This window comes from Aythya ferina (genome assembly GCF_964211825.1).
Source record: "Aythya ferina genome assembly, chromosome: 15".
Taxonomy (NCBI): domain Eukaryota; kingdom Metazoa; phylum Chordata; class Aves; order Anseriformes; family Anatidae; genus Aythya; species Aythya ferina.
The window spans coordinates 14401398-14423882 of record NC_140314.1 but is presented as its reverse complement, the minus strand read 5'-3'; the positions used below and the strand labels follow the sequence as shown (position 1 = coordinate 14423882).

Here is a 22485-nt window from a genome sequence, read left to right as displayed (position 1 = left end):
ATATGCTCTGGATTCAGAGGACATTCTCTTTATGCTTCTGTCACCAGTGTGAATCCAATTTAATCTGATAGTAGCCAAATACCAGCAACACCAACAAAGTAATCAGCAATTTAATCTGATAGTAGCCAAAACTCTTATTAACCAACCAAGAACAGCTGTTGGTTTGCCAGACTGGGGTGTGTCCCATTAAAATGGCCACAGTGTCTTACCAGAAACACAAATCCCTGTTACTGGTGGTAGACCTAGCTGTAAAACACTATTCTGGCAGGAAATTATGGTATCCTAATGATGATTTCCAGGAGATTAAGGTGCTTGTACTGATGACCATTTTGGAGGTTGCATCTATCAACCCCTTTCACACGGATGCACGTGGTTGTTTGCTCCACATACCCTATAGCTTCCTTTCTGTCTGCTGTTAGACTGGGGGAAAGCAGGAACTGCCGTCTTCTCTGGAGAACCAGAGGTGAGTTTACATCTTTCTTCAATATGCAATAGAAAAGAGGTCTTTTTACTGTTTTGAGTCATTTTCTGCAACATCAGGTAAGTTTTGCTATAATACATGATTCTATCACAGTATGTTTCTTTACTTTCATAATCATGTTTTGGATCTATGTGCAATTTCAGTGAGCTCCTCCTGACTTCCACCACAGCAATGTGTACCCCTTTTACTGCTTCCCAAGTTATAATCATCCAGTATAAGGCTGGCTTCCTACTTCTTTACCTTACTACAGCAATTTAATTTACCTTATTTCTGAGTCAGTATCCTGGGAACTGAAATTTGTTCCTTCTGGAACAGTGACTGAAATGCGGTTGATATCAGGATGCAGTCATTTTTCTCAGGTAGGTCTCTGGGCATGCAAATACACTAACTATAGTTACTAATACACTAACTACAGTTCAGTCAGGAAGCACAGGCGTGCTCTTAGGCTCATATAAGACTTGTACTGCACAGCCATATTTAAATCAAATGCAGATCAATAAAAATGTTTTGTTTTAGCTTATTAAATCTTGCTTCAGTCTCTTGAGAGCTGTTGGGATGGAAGTAGTAGTTCTTTGCTGGTCTCACAACTCAAGTACAATGCATGGCTTTACATATCACACACTGTTTTTCAACATCTAAAATATTCTGCGTTGGTAAGGTTACAAATGCAGGAAAGTTTTCTTAAGTTTTGCTTAAGTGAGAACTTCCAGGACATGATCAATGTTACTGGACAGTAATAATCCATGTTATACATCACATTGACTAACACATCAAAACTAGTGGAAAGTCTGAAATGTCAACTGTGAAAACAGTAATTGTCACGTGTTTGTGGACCACATGCCCACAGAGACCATGGTTGTGACTATAATATAGATTTTTAGCATTTTGCTTTTTCTTAAAAAAAAAAAAAAAAAAAAAATCCAAAATTCATTATTTGCATTTAGCTTGTGCTAAAAGCTTTTTTTTTTTTTTTTTTTTTTTTTTTTTTTTTTTTAAATCACCAAATGAGTTTATGCACTAGCATCTGGGTTTTGCACACTCTGAGAAAAGCTGTTTACTTTCAAAAAGAGTATGGGTTTCACCTTTCATGACCAAAATATAAAAATATAATATGAATATTACATCTCCCAAAATCTCAAGTGGAGAGTTCCTCCAGTTTGCATTCTTTTCATGACTGCAGCACAAGGCTGGATGTGATTTTTCTGTCTTGAAACAAACATGGTAATAAGTCTATTTGGTCTGCCAAGGAAAGATGCAAAATCCAGACAGTTCTTTGTACTGTCAAATGAAATGAGGCTATTTTGAATAGTGCTTAGGATATACAGCATATGGCATACTGCTGATTTCTGCTTTTGAAGGATCATATTGGATTCACGTATCTGATGATATAATTCCAAATACATCCCACAAAATACTGAAATCGCTACTCGGCATGTTGTTTAAAGAGTTTCAGAACCATAAAAAGTTATTGTTTTTCTTGGTTCTGTTCCAGCACTTCCCCTCTTTTATTAAAGTTAATCTCTTAGCTTTTGACTAATTGCAGTTGTTTCTAAGGATAACAAAATTATAAATTAGGCAGATTGTTTCCTCCCTTTTACTAATCCAAGTACTTTGAGGTCATTCTACGTTTTGCTTTTCATCCCCTTGCAAAACACTTTGACTATGGTTTCAGTCTTCTGACATTAGCCTTCAATCTAAAACCCTATCAATAACAGCAATATTCATAATCTGCTGGCACAAGTCCATGAATTTTGGGGAAATAGCTAGTTTGTTACTTTCTACAGCGTAAGCTTTATTGTCAGTACGGAAGCCTCTGATTCCCAATCACATTGTCATTTGAGGGGTTCCAAAGAGCATCATTGCCTTGGTGCTTCATGTCTGGTGCACGTATCATATGTGGTTCATATGATCTAATTGTTAATCTTTCAGTACACATATGAAGCCAGTGCTCACAGATTTGGGCAGTAAAGATTGATCATTGCTGTCTTGTGTCTTCCGTATCTTGATGCCTTATTAAGATTCAGACTTTTCTAGACTTGGCAAGGCAAACAAAAATGACACGTTCATTCTATCTGTTTCGTAATTTTCAAGATATTTTCACGTTGATCAAGCTGTCTTTTGGGGGATGTGAACGTGATTTAAGATGTTCAAAGCTCTGCTATGAAGCATGGTTTAATGATTACTTCAGATTCTGCTGTATCCTTTCTTCCCACCTGTACCCATGGAGTTCTATATCTCCCTTGTGGTGGCATCACGAATCATCCAGTGTCTTTGTTCGGCAGTCTGGTATACCTAGGAACAAATTGCTTCATAGAATTCATTTCCAGAGGGGTTGAGGAGTTGAGCTGAATGCATGCTTGTCTTCTTTAATCTCAAAAAACAAAACAAAAACAATAAATAAAAAAGTATCAGCTCAGCTGTTGTGTATATTTTGTTGTTAGAGAGGCAGTGGGCACCAGCTTAATAAACACAGTTAGGCACTTGGTTTGATCCAAGTCCTGTAGCTCTGAAATATATTTCACTGCTGTCTTAAATCACCCAGTATGTTCAAACCTTGGCTTGAATAATGCACTTACAGAACAGATTAATTGCTTCATTTAGGTGGCCTTTATTTCTCTGTGTGCTATTTTGGGACACCAGGTATTACACATGTGAACATTCCACCCGTGCTCTGATGTTATTGATTACAAAGTGTTTTTTATTTTTTTTTTACTGTTAGCTCTGTGATCCAATATATATATTGTGAACCCGCCCATCTCTTTGTTTTCTTACACAAATTTAATATTGCATCTACAGTATTTTCCTGCAGTCTAATTTTCCAGTAATTCTTGTTTTTTATAGGCTAAAAAATACCTCAGGGAAAGAGTTTGATGTTCTTTTTTTTTTTTTTTTTTTTTTTTTTTTTTAATATATAAAGGGCTATTTTTGTCTTACAGTTTCTTCTTTTTTTTTTTTTTTGTGGTTGCTTTTTCAAAATGAATAGCAAACCTACTGTATCTGAGAGTTGATATACCTATTTTTCCTCTTTTTTTTTTCTGCTATTTCCTTTGGAATTTCCTGGTGATACATATGTTGCATATGAAGATGATGCCCTTTTTATATTTCATTTTATTCCTTTCTTCCCGAAAGCTTTATGTTCCTAAAATTTTAAAATGTAAAAACATTTTTTGTTGTTGTTTTAAATGTCTTATCAGATGATCCATAATTCTGTTTTATTCAATCATTAAATTATAAGGTGCCACTTTTTTGATTTGTCACTTCCTCACTGATCCACAATTGTATGACCTAAAAGCAAACTTCAATTTAACATCCTCTAAAAATATTATTTCCTGGGTTCTGTTGCTATAGCTGCTGTTTGACATGAACTGCTGTTGTTATTCATTTTTTCTATTTCAAAGCAATTGCAGTAGCAGAACCCATTTTGGCCATACACTGTCTGGAGGATACACGATGCAGCTAGAGCAGTTACCAAGTGTGCAAATATAGGACAAATTCCAACTTGCAGGTACATGAGGATTGATTTTTGACTGGATACTTAGAGGGGAAATAAATGACACTTGTAACCCTACTGCTATCTTTTTGGCTAATATTAAGTTTACTAAATCTTTTGGGATTTGGGCAGGTTATAGACATTCAAAGGGAAAATAGAAATTTTTACCCAATAGCAGACATTTCTAAAGCAGGTTCTCAAAAATATATACATTATTAATGATTTTTGCAAGAAGCTTTCTTGAAAACAGTAACAAGCAATGAGAATATCAAACTTCAAAACATCATGCTGAAATTTTCTGGGGAAAGCTATGAGATTGCAATGGGATATGTGAATTTAGACAACTGATACTGCAACATAAGCCTCTGTAACTTCAGCTGGCTCACTTGAATGATTCTAATTCAGGCTAACCTGGCAATGAATATGAGGCAATCTGAGCTGTTAATTTGTCTTGGCACTTCAGCCCATGGGAAGACTAAGGTGAGATAGAGATGGTATCCCAAGTTAAAACACCGGTTGTGCTGTTCTTGATGCTATTTTAACTTAGGCTGATTGACATAGTTTTAGGGAAATATTTGTGTGTTTTTTTCTTGGTAGAGAGATTTTTGTAGGGTAGTCTCCAAACACTGTCAGCTACTTCTAAACTATTGCAAAAATATTTTATAAATAGTTTAAATTAGTGAAATATATAGAAATGAATTTGAATTGAGTAAAATTCAATGAAAGAGGCAATATTACTGACAACTTTATCTCTGTTAAAGATGAGGGTTAGTGACAAGGCAGACTGACTGTAATGCATCGTTTTTGAATAATCTGTACATCTTTAATCTGTGTCTTTTGGTTTTGAAAGTATACAGCTATTGTCTCAAAATAGTTAAGAAAGAAACCAAAGGCTGTTTAGTGGTGACAACCATGACAACTAACGATGCAGGCAGACTGTAAAGGCAAGGTGTACTGGGTCTGGCTGGGATGGAGTTGACTTTCCCAGCAGCAGCCCATACAGTGCTGTGCTCTGCACGTGTACCTAGAACAGCACTGGCATCACACCCATGTTGTGTCTGCTGCTGAGCAATGCTGGCACCACATAAGGACTCCCTCCAAGCCCCCAGAGTCGGCAGGCTGGGGAAGGGCAGGAGATAGGGAGGACACATCACCAAGGCAGCTGACCTAGACCAACCAAAGGGATGTTCGATGTCATGTGGGGTCACACTCAGCAATAAAAAGTGGAATATATAAAAATTATAAATAAAAATGGAAAAAGAGGGGAGGGGTGGGCTCTCATTTTGAAAAGATCTGTCCTATCAAACAATGGCTGTGGGTGTTGAGGCCCTGCTTCAAGGACATGGTCAGGCATCACTCGTTTGTGGGAAGTAGACAGTAACTTCCTTCCTCTGCACTTCCATGTGGCCTTTGCATGATTTTTGTTGTTTCTGCTTTCCTTTTCCCTTGAGTTAAATTACTTAATATTTTTCCCTTCATAATTGTTTCCTTTAATTAAATTATCCTAATCTCAACCCTTGAATTGTTTCTGTTCTTTTCTTTTATTCACCCCCACCCCCTTCTGAGGAGGGGGAGTGAGAGAGTGGTTGTGGTGGAATTCAGCTGCCTAGCAAGGTAAAACCACCACACGAGGTCGTTTCAAAAACTGATGTATTTGCATTTATGATGGAGATTGATTATAAAGTCCTTTGTGCATACCTCCTAGAAATTTGAAAATAATAGATAAAAATAGTGGTTCTCTATGACAGTGTATTTTGATGATCTTTCTGTATATAGTGACATTTAGGCAGCGCAAAAAATATTAGCAGGCTTCCTGTTTCTACTGAAACAGGAATGTTTGCAGAATTCTTTAATGAAACTTCTCACATTTATAGTCACAGATACCTGAAAACTTTTTCTTTCTGATTTTTGTTGATGACTCTTCTTAGTTTTGCTGTTATCTACAGCATCATACATGTGACCCCCTGAAAGTCAAGATTCCTCATTTACTGCCAGTTAACAACAGACTCATCTAGGGTTGGAAGAGACCTTCAAGATCATCAAGTCCAACCTCTGACCTAACACTAACAAGTCCTCCACTAAACCATATTGCTAAGTTCAACATCTAAACATCTTTTAAAGACCTCCAGGGATGGTGACTCCACCACTTCCCTGGGCAGCCCATTCCAATGCCTAACAACCCTCTCAGTAAAGAAGTTCTTCCTAAGATCCAACCTAAACCTCCCCTGGCGCAACTTTAGCCCATTCTCCCTCGTCCTATCACCAGACACATGGGAGAACAGACCAACCTCCACCTTACTACAGCCTCCTTCAAGGTACCTGTAGAGAGCAATAAGGTCACCCCTGAGCCTCCTCTTCTCCAGGCTGCACAAACCCAGCTCCCTCAGCTGCTCCTCGTAAGGCTTGTTCTCCAGACCCCTCACCATCTTGGTGCCACACAGTACTTGAGGTGCGGCCTCACCAGAGCCGAGTACAGGGGGACAATCACCACCCTAGCCCTGCTGGCCACACTGCTTCTTATGCAAGCCAGGATGCTGTTGGCCTTCTTGGCCACCTGAGCACACTGCTGGCTCATATTCAGCTGACTATCCACCAATACTCCCAGGTCCTTCTCCGCCTGGCAGCTTTCTCACCACTCATCTCCCAGCCTGTAGCTCTGCTTGGGGTTGTTGTGCCCCACGTGGAGGACCTGGCACTTGGCCTTGTTGAACTTCATACAGTTGGCCTCAGTCCATCGGTCCAGCTTATCCAGATATTCCTACAGAGCCTTCCTACCCTCGAGCAGATTGACACGCACCTAACTTGGTGTCATCTGTGAACTTACTGAGGGTGCACTTGATGCCCTCATCCAATCATCAATAAAGGTATTAAAGAGTACCGAGCCCTGGGAATGCCACAAGTGACTGGCCTCCAACTGGATTTAACTCCATTCACCACGACTCTTTGGGATGGATATATATATATATTATCTATATGCATATAGATAATACATGATTAATACATTCATTACATTAATACATTACGTCTGTATTATATAATTTAGAACATCTACATTATATACCTGTAAAGAATTATCACCTCAATTTAGCAAGCTAAGCGAAATGTGTATACCCAGTATTTGTACTGAAAATATTGGCCTAAATTATTTTTTTAGAGTTCAGATAGTTTTATTATAATACTGTTTCCTCATAGCAGCTGTGAAGAACTTAGTGTGTAATATTTATTTATTTAAAGGGTCGTTACCTGTGTCATTGTTACAGTATACATACTGCTTATAGATAGCAAGAGAATTATAGCTGTTAAGAAGCTAGACATGAGACAAAAAAAAAAAATAAAAAATGGCCCAATACCATCCAAACAAAAATAACCCACAAGAGGAAGATACATGGCTGCTAAAATTCACCATGTCTATCATCTTTCTAGTACTGTCAAGGTGTTGAGAAATTTCTACTAAGAGAAAACACCTCCACAATTTATGTCAGTCTACAACATGAATCAAGCTATGCTGAAATATTTAGAAAGTAATTATATTTAGATTTTTGTTTCCTCCTTAGCCTTTTCTATTCTTATTTTAAAATTAGGAAGTTACTATATATGGTTCTAACATCTCTAAGTGTTTTTCTGTAAGCCTAAAAATTTCTGTTGTACAATTTAAGATTTTTTTTGGAAACACTGAATCTCATCTATATGTAAATCTATTCAATTCCAGTTATCTGATGAAACAATCTAACTTTGACACTTGATAGTGTATGGTTTTGTAAATTACTGAAGAATTTACTCTTTATCTGCCCAATAATAACGTTAGGAAAAATGATGTAACAGGAGGGTCTAGTTGAGAGAACTGGTTTATATTGTGACATTAGAGCATAGAAATGGTGGTAGAGTATAAAGTAGCTCAGGTGTTGATGGCTTTTACTAAATAAACTTAGGTTTTCTGTGAACTCTGCATACAGTCAGCCTTATTGTTTGACAGAACTTTAAACATACAACTGTGGCATGATGACATTCAGCTCAGATGGGACTGTGTAAAAAATATTGACTCTACTTTTATTAATGCTGTACTGAAATGTACTTTGCACGAGAACTGTTTGAAATTAGTTCAGTTTGCTCCCCTACTGTAACATATGACATTTTTCTAATTAGGGCAATGTTTAATTTACTGTCTCATGGCTTTCTGAATAAATATAAATTGTCATACTAAAGTGACAGGTGTAAAACCCTGGGTAGCTGTGTTAGAGAGGTTAATTTGTTCTTAATCAAATCAGTTCTGCTTCACTTTCTCATGGGGAGTGAGAGATAATAGGTCTGTTTAACTGGAGATTAGGCAGCTTTTTCCCTGGAATTCTCAAAGGGTTCACCTGAGACTTATTGTGTCATATCCTCTATAAAGATATTTGAATACATCAACATTTAAAGATACACTGCATCTACTCGCAAGGGTATTGCATCACTTGCTTTTGGTTCAGCAGCACCAAAAAGGCAGCTAGTGCTAGAATATGCTAGAAGAATGCGATCTTGTGGAGAAACATGACATACCACCCAAGCAGGGACCCATTCCTGCCCAATGAGAGAACATGCTCAGGTTCTGAAAAGTAAGAGGAACAAGTGGTTGTTTTCTTCTTATTATTATTATTATTAAGCTGTGAAGGGGAGAAAGGTCATCACCCCATTGTTATATTTTTGCAGTGAGGAAGATGTTCATATGCACTGTTCTGAGCGTTGATAAAAGAGGTAAGAAAAATAAATGAATGAGCCTGCCAATTTGTAGGAAGCGCAATGTAGGGATTCATCAAGGGAATGTGTAAGCGTAAATAAGAAGTTTGGTTTGTAGGATCAATGGATTGAGGTTTTGTGCTAGAAGGCCTATTGCTGCAATGCGTGGAAGAATTTGATGAGAAGGGGAAATCCCTGTTGAGACAACATGAGCAGCCTGCCATGAGGGGTGCATAAGGAGAGAGTTGTATAATGTGAAAACTGTTGAACTAATTCAGGGAGAGAACAGAAATTTTTTGCACTAAGAGTAATCTAGTGTGCGGAAGAATGTTCGAGGCTACAAATGAGAGTGATGGAAGTTCAATTTGCCCATTACATCTGGAATAAGAGTTTGGCATGGAATTTGGGGTCAAATTGTCATCTTCTTTTCATGACCTTCAATGTAAATAATTATTTATAAATAACAAGTTATATAAAGTGGTGTTTGGACTGAAGTTGTGACACTCTTCATATTTCTTGTTTTTAAAGAGTTCCATCTCATCTTTTGCTAGCAGCATGGAAAATGAAATAAGCATGCCTGTATGGGAATACGTAAGTGTAGAAGCCAGAATTATGAACTCCGAGAAGTTCTTGTGCCTGGTGTGGCTGAGGCGAGGTAGCTACTGGTTGGTCATTTACACCAGAAAGGGACGTAATGTGAGCAAAGGTCTTTGCCTGTCTTTGTTCTGCTTCAACATCAGACCAAAAACCTCTAAATAGCACTGATTTCACTGGGTTGTAAAGGTAAATGTGTACCAGATTTGGTCTTCAAATTGCTACACTAGGAGAGAAATGTATACCTTGACTAAATCTGTATATCATGGAAAAAGCAGGAAGAGGTGATAAACTGCATGCAGAATACTCAGTAAATTCCTCCCTAATCAATTCTACATGAAGAAAACCCATCTTCTCTTTAATAATTTAGGATATTGAAAATTATTATTACTTTTTAAGTTCTTGGCTATTGGTGAATGCTACAGTAAATAAAGTATTGCTATTATTTGTGTGTGTCTTTTATTCCTGGGCTATAACATCCAAAAGCAGACTCCCACCTGTGACTTTTCTATTTATTTGAATGAGTTTTGTGTAAACCAAATACTCAGAGAAATTTACCTTTTTATTTTTTACATAACCTATAATGTATGTAAAACAAGTGAATCCTGTGACATGTTTAGAGTACTATATTCTGGATATGCTGGGCAAAATAAGAAGGATAGATACTATCGCTCTTCTATTATTTATGGACTATAAAGTCTTTACAGTGGCATTGACAAAGAGTTTATAGTCAGTACACAAGCTGGTTATACCATAAATTGTAATGTTATATGATAAACTGGAAGTTTATAGCAGTAGTAGATATCAAAGAAAAAAAAATGAATTTTGTTCTGAAATAATCCATCATGGGATGGAGTTGCTACATGTTTAAATATTCAACCATTTTTGTCTTCATTTATTTTGAAGTTACTGATAATTCATGTGCTACAGAAAAAGGATTTATCAGTTTATTTAGAGACTGCTGTGGGGGGAGGTAGGAATAGGCCCTTTAAAGTCAAGAACAACACATTCTGGTATGGTTTGCTGAGAAACACTGATGCAATTAAATTGATTCAAGTCTTTGGTTTCCAGCTCTAGAGATGGCAAACAGAGCTGTTGCTAAATATTTGGTCTGTTGCTACAGGGCTCCCAACAATGCAATAAAATAGTTGGATTACTTTTTCTAGGAATGTAAATGGAAGCTACTAACAGAAAAAATGTCTTAAACATAATTTAATTGCTTTGAGTTTACATAAAAACTAACAGCAGTAGAATGTCAACAAATGTTAATTCCTCTTCCTTTACAAATCTCACTCCTTCCTTTAGTTAATGATTCTGTAAACAAAAATATTGAGTGTTTACTTACAACACTTTTAATTTCATCTTAATATTGCTCTTTGCATTTTTTCACCAATGTATGAAACTACTACATATTAAATTGTAATTCTTTATTTGAATTCATATTTTCTCGTGGTTCTTTTCTCCCTTCAAAGCATTTCTGGTGTATAAGTACATTAGAAATTGAATGACACTACAAACTTAAATAATTTACAGGTAAAATTAATATATTTCAAAGCTTTTGGAACTGATTTGAAATACAAAGTATAACATAGGAGTTGTCAAGCTTTGAAAAATGTTCTGCTGTTTTAATTTGTGATATGCTCAAGATGTAAAGGGTTTTTGGAGGCTTAGGATTTGATAAAAGATATATAAAAGTTTGTGTTTACTCTAATATGAGTATCTTCAAATTGTTATTGGTGGTGTAGCTGTAATGTGTTGGTAAGACCTAGAAAAAAAAAAAAAATGAAAAGGAGGTCTCTCAAGTTTGGCAGTATGGGGATTCTGTACAGGTGGATCAGATAAAAGCATGCGATCCAAACAGACAAAACAGCATGACCAGGGGAAGGGAAGAGAGCAAATGGTTAGCCTGGTGTTATGGAGCACCCTAGTAGCAGGGCTTGTTAAGGCCCTTGATGGCCTTAATGACTTTCTGCTTTGAACCAGAGAAAGGGAACCGGCAGTGCTGGCCCCTGCTCTTCTCCTTTTGTGAAGGCTGTCCACCATGCACCAGACTTCAGTGCTTCCACAACAGCCCCTGATCCTCTGCAGTCAATGTCTGGTTGTTTTAATGGTACTCAGCACTGATTTTGGTTCAAAATGGTTAAGGCAATTAGAAGTGGCTGTCTACCTTTATCAAAGTTTCCACTGTGCTCTCTCTCTCATTTACTACAAATGAGCAAGTCCTTAAGTCCTTTCTTTTTTTATTTTTTTCCTCTCCACCTCGAGCTTTCTCTGAAGGCCCACGTTCCTATTTGTAGCTGGCATATATTCTTCAGAGATGACAGCATATATGTTATGAAGGGAGAGAGGCTTTAAAACCTCTTCAACAGTCAGCAGAATGGCATGAGAAATTATGTTAGGGGAGAAAAATATGAGCAATATTTTGATCTCTCCCTGTAGCCAGGGGCTCAGGGTCTGAGTGTATGTGCAGCACGTATTTGGCTTGTTTCCAAGCCCCACTCCAGTGCAACTAGATAATGAATATGTATGACAGGGGAAATAGGGATGTGGAGATTTTTGTTGTTTCATTTTTTCAAAAGAAATATTTTTGTTTCTGGGGAAAAAAAAAAAAAAAAAAGAATGTAGCTGCTTTCCCTTGAAATATGTATCTTGCAGTGTGTACGTTGTTAAAGTACAATGCTAAGCATGAAAAGAAGCATCTCCCCGAGCCATTTTCCCCTTATTTCTTGAGTTCTTTTTCATGCAATATAACAGTTTTGAACTGTACCATGTAACAGTCAAGTGACTTTGTTTGTTTTAGTTATTCCAGAGGAATTACTTGAAGAAACTTTAAATAAATAAATAAATGATGGCAATTTGTGATTAGATTCTCCACCTTCTGTAACTTTTGACACCCCTGCTAAGGGAGTAAAAATTAGGGATTGGTAGCATTTCTCCAGTTGCAATCGTGTAAACAAATGCATATTATAAGACTTTTGACATCTCTGTCACTAATGTTTTGAATATGAAATAGTTCCTCAGGAATTTCAAATAGAGTTTTATGGGTGCTTTTGCCACTGTTCCATCCCATAAACCCTAATAAAGTTGACATTAGAGCGTACAAGATAGGTTTTTTTTTCAAGATGGGCATGTATTTTAGTCGTTATGGTCGCCACTGCAAATCAGCACTGAATATTCACACAGGGACAAATTCATCATTTAGCCAGAATACTTGTAGTGAATTATAGACAATTGTGTGTGTGTCGTGGGGGGATAATGAAGGGAGAACAGCTCTGTTGCAGCACTGCCCTGCTCTGCCTCTGCCCTTCCTTAGGGCCCGAACAGCTCTAATGAACCCTAATTGTCCTCAGCAGCCTCAGAAAATGGAACAAGTAACAGTAGCTTTTGTTTGTGCCTGGTCAGTAAAGTGACTGAATGGTCAAATTACTGTTGTGTTACTATATGAGGTCATTGCTGATTCCTGTGAAGTACTTGTAAGTAGTTCCTATCTCATAAACTCTACGAAGAATAGTCATAGATCTACACATTTCTAAAGATTTACAGGCTATTCAAGTTCTATTTAATCATGAATCTAAAACATTTTAATATGAAACAATTACTTGGGTGGTAATGGTAATTGTTCCTTTTTAAATTCCTGAGTGCGTTTTTGTGTGAACCATGCTAATACTAAAGTATCAGTATTTACAGTCAATATCTAAAAATGTGTTTTTCAGTTGCTGGGATAAACACTAACTTGTCAATGAATCTGTGCTGTGAAACTTCAGTTTGAATTCTGTGGCTTTGAGCTCTCCCTTGCTGGTGGAAGAAGCTTATGTACATTAGTGCAAGGCACAATATTGGTATTGTAGGTCTTTTTTTGTGTGGGGGCTTTTTTTTTTTTTTAAAAAAAAAAAAAAAAAAAAAAAAAAACAATGCCAAGCTTGTGTCTCTTGTGCAGCCTTGGTCGTCTTTCTGCCCTCAAGGCAGAGTTCATGCAAGGTGGTATGAGATGTTTCTGGATGCCTATGTAGAGTAGGCTATCTTTTGAGCCTAAAGATCATGAAGGATATTGTTATTTCTGCTGTGGAAAACTACAGTTATTATGTAAAATAACCAAAATCTTTGACACCTTCCCAGTGTATGCTTGCTGTGCAATGCTTTGGTGTCTGGTAGTTTGTTCAAGAAATCACACCCATATTTTCTAGAGAGTTAGACATATCTTTGAGTCTGAACTATTAAAATCTAGCCGATGTCCTGTTCTAGTCAGAATGTTTTTCCTAATAAGTGCACAGTTTAAATATATATATATATATATATATATGGTACTGTAAACCTGTACTAAATTTCAATTGAGGTGGGGAGAATTTTTTGCATTCTCATCATATATTTGAAGCTTGTCTACACTACCGCATCTTTAGAAAAAAGATTGACAGTCTGCTTGTTCAAGCCTTGAGAGCACATGTGATTCACTGTTCCAGGGTGCATCATCTCCCAGTATGTTGCAGTGATGCCTTTCAGTTCTGTGTAGCATGATGGAAGAACCACTGCAGCTGCACAGAGGCATAAAACGGACTGCTGAGATGTTCTCTGCAGGGGGCCCGCAGGACCCCTTCTCTACGTTAAGTGTACAAAGCTGGTTTTAAGACATTTATTTGAACACTTTCTCTTTGAAACGTTTTTATTTTTTTTCTTCCCTTTTATTGTGTAAACTGTCCTTCCTTCCTGAGATTTTAAATGATAGAGCCATGAAACAACCAAATGAATTTGTTCCAAAATGGAAGGCATGCTTCTTTTTCAAAACTGCACTATACACAGAGAAATTTATTTTTAGGGACGAAATTTCTTTGACAAACCAGATTTCTCAATACACGGTTCCTAGACTCTGTATGAGTAAATAAATGATTCACATACATGAATCAGTCTTGCTCATAGTATGGCTAAAGTGGTTATGGATGCAGGTGGTTTCTGAACTTCTTACTATGTCGTGTGGTATTAAAGAGACCTAGCCGAATCCTCAAGAATGAATGGCAGCATAGTGTGGAGTTCAGCATCACTTCAGAGTAGCAGGGAAGGAAATTTCATACTCCACAGAGGCTGAGTGGTCTGTGGTCAGTTCATTGACTCATGTTGTTAAATTCTGTACAGTTCTTTATTATGTAGCTCATGCTGTTAATTTGGCATCTTGGTTTTGTGGTATATTCCTTAATGTCATGAATTATTCCTCTAAAAAAAAAATGGACTAAATCTCTTTTAAAGAAAGAAAGAAAGAAAGAAATGCTTGTAGTGCAGATGTGTGAGGGTTGGCCTACTATAGTGATCACAAAATCACAGAAAGGCTGAGGTTGGAAGGAGGTCATCTTGTCCAACCTACCCCCTCCCCCTGCTCAATATGGCCTCATAGAACAGGTGTCCCAGGACACATAGATTGCTTTTGAGTATCTCCAGAGGGAGACTCCACAGCCTCTCTAGGTTCAACCACAAGTTCCAGTAGTCAGTCGTCCATACAGTAAAAAAGCATTTCCTGATGTTCAAATGGATCATCCTGTGTTTCAGCTTTTGCTCGTTGCCATTTGTCATGTCACTGGGCACCACCTAAAAGAGCCTGTCTACATCATCTTTGCACCCTTCCCTCAGGTACTTATATACATGATCAAGAATTATCAACAGTGACCTTGCAATGATGTTGGCCAACTTTCTCAGTACTTGTGGGTGCATTCTGTCAGGGTTCCTGTACATGTATGTATGTCATGTTTGCTTAAGTATTCCCTAACCTGATCGTCTTCCACAAGGCATATCTCTTTCTTGCTCCAAACAGGACTCACCCTGTGAGTCCTATTTGATATTTGACCTACAACTATCTTTTTAACATGTTCAATAAGAAATATTTGAAAGCATGAAATTTGAGATGTGTGCTGCTTACACTATCATTATAAAGATATATTGGCTTGCTTAAAGAAATTTTCATAATTATGCTGTAGTTTTCAACCGACAGAACACAAGTGCCTAGTGTTAGTACTTATGATATCTGATTTCTATGTAACCCTACGTCACATTAAGGGGTGTAGCTGATTAACTGTTATGGGCACGGTCAGATTCAGGGTACGGAACTATCACAATCACAGAATTCACCAATAACGCATTAACTGTTAGGGGTCTGGTTGGATTCAGAACACCGAACTTTCACGGTCATGGATTCACCAATAACATATAACCACCCTTTCTCTAGTCGCGTTTAATGAGAGCTATCATGACCAGGAACAATGCAATCAAGTGTGATTTATTACAGCAACAGGTACTCAGGTTCTTTGGATTGCCAGTGATAGTGACTGTCTGCAAAAGCAAGCTAGCATGCATGAAAAACACAGGTGTTACAGGTGCACAGCCTAGAAATTAACACATTAAAAGGATCAAAGACTCTAGAAAGATTTATGAAATCTCATCCAAAGGCATCCCAATGGGGGGGAAGAGAGGCTCAGCCCGCTGACTGGTCCTAGGAGTCAGGAGGTCCTAAGGATGTTGTATTCCCTTGGGATTGTATCTCCTTTGAAGGTGGTATTTTCCCTAACATCCCCTCTCTCTTAGGCCAATTTATATTATTTTCTATCTTTTAGGTGGAGCTTGAGCGACTCTAGTAAAGCATATCTTAGTTATGATTGGTGAAAAGTTCTCCCGTCTCCGTTTAAAGTAATAGGCCCCGAGAAATTCAGAGCGCATGCTCAGTGAGGGGTGGTTGCACCCTGGAGGTGGGTAGCTTTTGGGATGGAGGTGTGTTTTGGTATTATAATGATATAATGAGCAAAAAGTACACTAGGGTACAGCATTTGTCAAAGCATGACAGGTCCTTGGCTCAGGGTAGCAAAAAGTGCAGTTTATCGGTCTTGGTGTGCACAAGAACAATCAAGTCCCCACCTGGTACAGAGCCAAGCCGTGATTTCTCCACTCCACTGTACGCTCCATACTGTTCCTTAGAGCTAGCACACCAGCTTCCCCCAGCGCTATAGCATCTAAGGTTGGGAGCCTAGGGAACGCTCAGGTAATGCAGCTACACCCTACCCTGAAAGCCTCTTCAATGTTGTACATTTTCTTTAAAATGTGAATGTTTTATTTTCCTAGTTACTTCAGGCAATTACACCACACCCTAACAAACAATCCTATAATCTTCACGTTTTAAGATTTTTAAAAACTTAGAGAAAAATGTTCCTCATCATCTAAGCTATCTTGCTGTCTGAGGCAGAATGTAGATTTTGATTGTATCCATATTTTACTCATTAGTAGAGGAGGCATGTTCCAAGTCCCTCTTGAGTTAACTTAACACCTGTTTAGCCTCAAACATTGATGAAGGCATGATTGTTACTGTGAAGCAAGAGGTAGTTAATCACAAGGAAGATAACAACCAGTGTCCTGTTTGACCCTTGAATAAGGGTTGGAGCAGTGTTGAGGTCTATGTGATACCCTGTTTGACACTGACTGTCCCACAGCTGAAGGTGAGCATGTGGCTAGCCAAGGATAGGGTTCCCCTTGCTATATCACAACAACTCACTTTAAGCCTATTCCCTGGGAGGTGTAGGAGTGAAGGCTTGTAGAAATGTTACCATTTATCTGCCTATTTGTCTTTCACTCTTAGTCTTTTAACCATGTCAAAAATATCTTCTTTCAGGAGTTTGAGCTAGACCCCTCTCAGTTATTTACCAAAGGTCTTGGGAGCCTGAGCAAGTCCCTGCTGACTGGAAGCTAGGCAGTGTTATGCTAATCTATAAAAAGGGTATGAGAGAACACCAGGAAACTACAGACCTGTTACTTTAACCTCAGTGCCTAGAAAAGTTATGGAGGTATACTGTGAGATATTGAAAGGCAGTTAGGAACATAGCAATTATCAGGTGTAGTCTACAAAGCTTCATGCAAGGGAAGTCCTGTCTTAATTATTTGATATTCTTCTATGATAAGGTCACCCAGTTGGTAGATGAAGGGAAGGTGGTGGACATGATCTTTCTGGATTTTTGTAAAGGCTTTGATACCATCCATCACAGCATCCTTCTGGACAAATTGTCCAACTGTGAGATAAATAGGTTCATGCTACACTGGGCGATGAACTGTCTCAATGGTAGAGCTCAAAGAGTTGTAGTGAATGGGGCTACATCTGGCTGGCAGCCAGTCATAAGTGGTCCGCAGGGCTCGCTTCTAGGGCCTGGTCCATTCAACATTTTTATCAATAATCTGGATGCAGGAGTTGAATGTATCCTTTGTAAGTTTGATGATGATGATACTAATCTGGAAGGTTCTGTTAACTCTCCAGAGGGATGAGAGGCCTTGCAGAAGAATCTAGGTAGACTGGAGCAGTGGGCAGTCATCAATGGCATGAAATTCAATGAAGGTTGGCTTCTGTTCCCAGGAGAGGGTACTACTAGACAGAGGCACAGATTAGGAGATGAGTGACTAGAGAGTAGCTCAGCAGTAAGGGACCTGGATGCTTGGCAGCAGCCTCAACATGGGGCAGCAGTGTGAGCTGGCAGCCAAGAGGGTAAACCATGTTTTGGGAGGCATTAAACATAGCATAACCAGACAGTCAAAAGAGGTGACTCACTCACTATAGCACTGGTGCAACCTAATGTGAAATATCATGTACAGTCCCCAGCTCCACAAGATAAAATGGATATTAAGATACTTGTGTATGGAATGTTCCAGCAATTCATGTCAATAGAGGGTTTGAAGGGTAAACCTTGAGTCTCTGATATCAGGGGATAAGAGAACAAAGGGGTTTCAGAATAACTGCTGACTATTGCATGGGACACTGCGCAAGTCTCTGATATCCAGCCAAGATGGACAAAGGACAAGGACAAAGCCTGGGAGGAAGGCTACAAGCCTTTAGCATGAGCAGCCCCCAGAGGGACCACCGGAGACTGATACGCATGCGCCAGTGGGAGGGTTTGGATTCCAGGAACTAATTATAATAACCCTGCCTTTTCTAGAAGTAGTAATGAATATGTATTAGCCTAGGAGCATAAAAAACAGCCGCCTGATGTAACGTGTGTGCGTGTTGGAGGAGCCCAGACTCCCTGTGCACCCAGCACTGTTTACTTGCCTTTTATTAACCCCATAAATAAACCTTATCAAGTTAAATTGATTCAGAATTTATAACACTTGGAAGCCTCCAGAGGAGGGCAACAAAGTTAGAATAAAGGCTGGAGGGCATGTCCTACAAGGAGAGGTTGAGGACACTTGGTTTGTCTAGTCTGGAGAAAAGGAGGCTGAGGTGGCCTTATGGCCACAGCTCCCTGAGGAGGGCACACACAGAAGGAAGTGCTGGTCTCTGCTCCCTGGGAACCAGTGATGGAACACAGGCGAACAATACAGAGCTGTACCTGGGGAGGGTCAGACTGGGCATCAGGAAAAATTTCTTTACCATGGTGGTGGTCAGACACGGGAACAGGCTTCCTAGGGAGGTGGTTGATGCCCCAAGTCCGTCAGTGCTCAAGAGACATTTGGATAATGCCCTTAATAATATGCTTTTATTCTGCTTAACCCTGAAGGGCTCAGGCAGTTCGGCTTGATGATCTTTGTAGGTCCTTTCCAACTGAACTTTTCTATTGTTTCAAAGACAAATGCAGTCCTGTAATTTGGTGATAAGCATCTAGTAGAGGAGACTGAGGAAAATTAGTCCTGGGTGGTACCAGTTAATTTACATGTGAGAGAATTGCTAGAAATGGCTAAATAGCAGAATGATGTTCAATCAAAAGGGACAACGAGCTTGCAACACATGTAGCTTTTTTGTCGCAATAACTTCAATACTTCAGTGTATATATTAGAAATCTAGCCTATAACCTTTGCAATTTGTGGTTTTGGTCTCATACAATCGATATTTATTTTTTTTTTAGCGCTTTGGGATTTTGCAGTCTGTCCTCACCACTTAGCTGTAGTAAGCTTTGCATTGTTTGGATATTCTCCAACCATCTCTCTTTCTACCTTTTCCATCAGTTAAAAAAACGATAATATCATTTTATACTACTGCTTTGCGTTAGGCTTTACAGCCTATGTGAATGAAGAACTTGCTATGTGAAAGCTAAAATAAAGGAAAAGAGAAAAAAATCTTCTGCAATAACTAAGCAAGTTTAGCTAATTATCTACTCTGTGGTATTCACTACTCAGTATGTCTGCATATTTTTTTGTAACCCAGGTCGCCCAGAGATTAAAGTAAAGCTTACACATAAATAGATAATATTTCCCCTGTTCTGTTGTGCAACTCCCAGCAAGTCAGAGGAATACGTATGTGCATATTTTATAATACCACTGAGCCCATATTTTTCATTCTTTTTAAGTCTCAGTAGGTTTATGTGGCTGTGACCGTTGGGCCTTTGATCAGCCTCACTGTTTGAAATCTCAGAGTGGCTAATAGCTTCCTGTTAGCGAGGGGGAGGAGATGAGCACTGAAGCTTACAATCACAATCAGTCACTTGGTGCACTCCTGAACCGAAGTGTTTTTCAGTGATTTTTAAAGCAGAAGTTTGAATTCAGAGTTTGAATTTTACAGTAGTGAAATCTCAGCACAGAAATGACAAAAATTCTTAATGAATTAACAGTTAATGAAAGGAATTGGAGAAGTGAACAGAACATAAATGTGCATAGCTGTTCAACTCCACTGGAAAGTATTCTGCACGGACATGTCGATCTGTGTAAGGAAGTTCTGTATTTGTCTTTATTTGGAATCGGGTGCTATTGAAGAACAGGTGAACTTCCTGTAACTCTCCCTCCCTAGTCTGCACTCAGCCTTAAAAAAAAAGAATAAGTATTGTTCTCAATGCTGTTCTGCACCGTGCCATAACTGAGAGGTACAAATATGAATGCTGGAAAGGAGAAATCCAGGTAATGGTTTTAAATATCTTGAGATAACTAGGATGAAAAGTCAAGTATGAATGTAGACTTCTGGATGCACCAGCACTGTTTTATACATGCTGCTGGTTTTGAGAGCTGGTGTTGGTCTTTTTCTGGTAGAAAACAAACAAATCAACCAAAATATATAGTGGGTGGCCTGTAAATCAACAAAGAGAAGTCAAAAGTGTAACAAAAGGGAAATAAAACAGCCCACAACTAAATGTTTGTTTCACATAAAAACACAGCAATAGAAAGATTTAGTGATATACCGTGGGACTTACAGAAATGAATTTAATGCATAACTTGTGTCCTGGTATTAGAAGCCCAGTTAATAAAGGTGTAAAGAGAGTTACTGAAGTAGAAGAAATGATTCACATAATCGAAATGTTAGAAATCAATAGTTATTACTTATTTAGGAGGGATCAAGTAGGCATAGAGGTAAATAACTCCTGTAAAAATTGTCTTGTTAAGTAAGAGATACTGAAACAAAATGGTCTTGAATGGTTATAGATAAACTTCTAATCAAATGAAGTAGTAGTGGTATTTTGTTTAATAGCCACTGGATTCCAGAAGAGAACTGGATAATCAATTTCCTACACTTTCTTTGATATTTAAGGTGGAAAAGATACAGCTAGATGGGAGAACTTCAGTTTGAGAGACAAATGCTGGAGGCTGAATGCTGTAGGAAGTAAACCATGGGAATTTTAAAATACCACACACCCCAACCATAAAACTATTTTATTTTGTACAGTGAAAATTTGTATTAATTTTCCTAATTAAGGACTGTGAAACTTACTATAGAACGAAACGTTACCAATCATCTAGCATTACAGTGTAATTCTGAGGTATATTTGATGCAAACAGTCATGTCTTTTCATAAGACTAAATGACAGTTATGAATTAAGAAACAAAGCTTGGACCATGCTCTCAGGATGTGTGCATATTGTTCAACAGTGACATTACAAATTGTTGTGGATCTGTGCAGTATGACTATGATGGGATGTGAAATGAGTTGTTGCAGTCCAGCATGTAAATGCATTAGAGAGGAATCCAAAGTAGGTGTAGACGTGCCATGTTATAATTGATCGATATGATTCAGAAATACCTCCTTTCATTTAACTTTCCTGTTTGATGATGGTTTGGTTGGGTTGGGGTGGTTTTTTGTTTTGTTTTGTTTTTTAAACAAAATTCAAGGAAACACTGAAAAATATACCAGACGTTGCTAAATCTTGTATCTATGTCTACTCTGCATCTGAATTTAAACTATCCTTCACAAGTTGAAGGTATGAAGTTCTCTGGGAGGCCTAGCTAGCCTTCCCGGGCAAACATGAGTTTCCAGCTTTTCAAGAAGGATGCTGAGTCAAAGAGGAAAAGGGTGATTACTTTTTGCTATTCTAAGAAGGCTTTTGCTGTGTTTCCCCCAGGGTCTGTACCACAAAAAGCGTTTTCCTCTTGGCCTGAAGCTGATTTTCCATTAAAGCATTTTATTATTATGAAATCTTAAACAAAAGCCAATAGGGTCTTCAATATCAGTGAAACAGTTTTGCCAAAGAGCTTCTTGGAGAAACTTCTATTTTAAGACCACAAATTGATGGTAAAGATACAGGCAAACAGAAAATAGATGGAAGATCTTCAGAAGACAGTGTTCAAGAAATCCACGATTCTCATTATCTCCCCTCAGCAGTATACCCAATCCATGACTGTCAGATGAATTGGATCTTGCATTGCAAAAGACATTATCTACCATAGGGAAAAAATGTTCAGAAGGCATCAAGGAGTACTCTGAGAAAAAAGAGCATCATTTAAGGAATGAGTAGCTGCTGACTCAACAGAAAAAAGAAATCTGCAGAGGCAGCTAATTTACATATAGTGATACTTAGCATTTGTATACACTGCCATGCATCTACAGAGAGTTCTGCAAACATCTAATCATGTATCACTTACACAAACAGATTAGTTCTGTTAGCTACTTTGTACTCTTCCATTCCTAAAAAATATAATCCAATCTGTAGTCTCAATTTAACTTGCTCATCTTTCATTGTAGTTGTCTGTCAGGACCGAAAAAGGGATGCAAAAGCCCTAGCATTTTCCAAGTTGCTTTGGAGAGTACAGTATCCAACTCCTACTGAATAGCAGGGGTAATTTAATATAAAACTGCCTTTGAAAGTCACTACTTTTAAATTCATTTTAAATCTTACCTACTAGAGATAGGAACAGAAATTACTATGTTTCTTACATGTAAAACATTTATTTGCCACTAAGAGACAAATTGTGATGTTTACAAATGCCTCACAAAATGTGTGGTAGGGAGTAGGGAGTGAAGGATACAGATGGGAGACACCGAAACCCTTGGTCTAGATTT

At 38.2% G+C, this 22485-nt stretch overlaps 1 long non-coding RNA gene across 1 annotated transcript in view; it reads left to right on the top strand.

Moving 5' to 3' along the window:
• Positions 1–216: 216 nt before the first annotated feature.
• The window catches only part of LOC311445423, a 40431-nt gene continuing 18162 nt past the window's right edge, over positions 217–22485 (top strand). The window contains exons 1-2 of the long non-coding RNA XR_014698402.1: positions 217–308; positions 398–463. This is a non-coding gene — a long non-coding RNA (uncharacterized lncRNA). The remainder of the gene's footprint in view (positions 309–397; positions 464–22485) is intronic.